Genomic DNA, 2,441 nt, shown 5'->3' on the forward strand with positions numbered 1-2,441 from the left:
TTTTGTGCCCAAGGCCTATTAAAAGTGCTTTTAAAAAAATTTAAACAATGATACTAATTTATTGAAGATCAGGGACCACAGACAATATTTTTAAAATCCAAGATCAAAAGGTCTGTAAGAAGTCATCACGTAACTATATACATTCGAGGATCAAGAGCAGAAAATCCCTTCCTGATGAACACCATTAAGCAAAGGATGTATAACATCCATCACACGTCTGTTTTAGGGACAGCATTTTCTAAAATTACATACGTATTTATAAATACGCATTATCATATCATATCGGGCTGCGAACCTTAAGGACAGCGGTTCGAAACTACCAGCTGCTCCGCGGGAGAAAGATCAGGCTTTCTACTCCCGTAAAGATTTACACCCTCGGAAACCATGTACAGGGTCGCTATGGGTGGGAACCGACCCGATGGCACCTAACAACAACAACATCATATCAAAAGCTACAGAGAAACAATAGGAGCTAAGTTCCAAAATGTGCTGCTATCTTTCACAAGGCCTTCTTTTTAATCTTGGGGTTTTAAGAACACCTTTTTTGCCTTGGTCTTTTTCATGTTTCCATTTTCATCTTCATAATTGTCACGATCTCTTTTCTTGGCAAACTTTTTTCCAATTGTCCCCACCAGGCTTTCATAACTTCTAGCCATTTCTTCATCAGGCACATCAAGTTCCACTATTTCATCTTCAACTTCTTCAGCTTTGCTCTTAGAGTTCATCTGAAGCATTAATTTCTCAACCACAGGATTAAATCCTCAGAATGACATTCTTCCGTAGAGAAGGATGCTCTTCGTTTATGACTCTCTCTTTCTCTTTCAGCTCTGGCGAGTCCAAGTACCAGTGCTCTTCACTGGTAATTTTCTTTTCTTCTTCTTCCAGCTGCTTCTTGGTTTCGGAGCCTACTTCCCTTTTATGAACTTCATGCGCAGCAGGTTCTTGGATAACTTTGGCCTGTGCTCGGCAGCCATGGTGCTTCCCCCTGGCCCCGCGTTCGGAACATTCTAAAAGGACTTTTATTCCAAATTCCAAATCATAAAAAACTCAGACTTACTGGTCTGAGAGAGACTGGTAAAACCTCTTGAGACTTGCGCTCAGACGCCCTGCAGACCTGAACTTGAACTCACCTCCAGATATCACTTTTCAGCCAAACAATAGGCCCATAAAGCGAACAATAACATAGGCAAGGGACATATTCCTCAGAACAGTCAACCATACAGACCAAATGGGCAGGTGTCCCCACCACCCCCAGTTTCAGAAGTCAGGAAGAGATAGGAAAGAATGGTGAATGGAAATGCTGTTACACTGAGAGAGAATTGTAGTTATGTCATGAAAGAAAATGTATAGAAATTATTGAATGGGAAGCTAGATTGCTCTGCAAACTTTCACCCAAACTACAACAAAAAGTTGTGTGCTTTTTTTTAAGTACTTTTGTTCCTAGAAATTTGAACTATAGCATCACTATTTACTTCCTTAAATCTTACTGTTCATAAAACTAAACAGTGCTCTTACTGACCATAAAATGAAACAGTGCAGAATAGGTACCCAGTAATGTTTTGGTGTCATGTCATTTTGTGGGGTTTTTGTTTGTTTTCCCCGTCTTGATTTTAGGGGTCTTGGTTTTTGAAATGAATCTCTGGTAAAAAGAAATTGAATAGAAAGTGAACGAGCCTGGTGTTTTCTCCTTGTTCTCTGATTTCTCATGTCCCAGGAGTAGTCGGGTCACACTTATCTGCTGTGGTTTAGACCCATTGGAAAGCTCAGACCTCCCTAAGCTTTTTGCTGTGCAGATTCAGATTACCTTATCTCATATTGCCTGTTCTTGTCACCCTGACTCACAGCAGTAGTAGTCATTCTAATGGGACCCCTAGTCACAATTTGAAATTGAATTGTTTTCAGATTTGATTGTGAAGACATTTTAAGACGAAGGAATTGAGAGTAAGAAAAATTAATAGAGATGTTTTCAATAGTAGGGATTTTGCTTTTTTTCTATCCTTGGATGTTCTTGTTAAGTATTGTTGCTGTTGTTTTTAAGGGCTGTTGAGTCAGTTCTGACTCTTAGCAACTCTGCATAGTGTTTCCAAGGAGTGGCTCATGAGCTTGAACCGCCAATCTTGTGGTTCAAACTGATTTTGCAGTCCAGTGCATTAACCCACAGTGCCACATGGTTCTGACTCACAGCAACCTAGAATAGGGTTTCTGAGAAGCAGCTGGTAGGCTTGAACCGCCAACCTTATGGTTAGCAGTCCAGTGCTTATTCTACAGTGCCACACCAGTACTCCAGTATTCCTGGTACTTGTCACAATATCTGCTAAATGGTTATGGAATAGAATGCATACATTTCTTAACATACAGGCTGTGCATTTCTATGGTAAGCAAAATGTCCAATCAAAAAGATTAATACAGTGGTTAGAGGAGTCACTGGAGTCCAGATGTGG

General features: G+C 40.3%; 1 pseudogene; it reads right to left on the minus strand.

Annotated features, from left to right (window-relative positions):
- Positions 1–515: 515 nt before the first annotated feature.
- On the minus strand, positions 516–974 carry LOC102812205 (annotated as a pseudogene).
- Positions 975–2,441: the final 1,467 nt, after the last annotated feature.

Source organism: Chrysochloris asiatica, unplaced genomic scaffold (genome assembly GCF_000296735.1).
Source record: "Chrysochloris asiatica unplaced genomic scaffold, ChrAsi1.0 scaffold00169, whole genome shotgun sequence".
NCBI lineage: Eukaryota > Metazoa > Chordata > Mammalia > Afrosoricida > Chrysochloridae > Chrysochloris > Chrysochloris asiatica.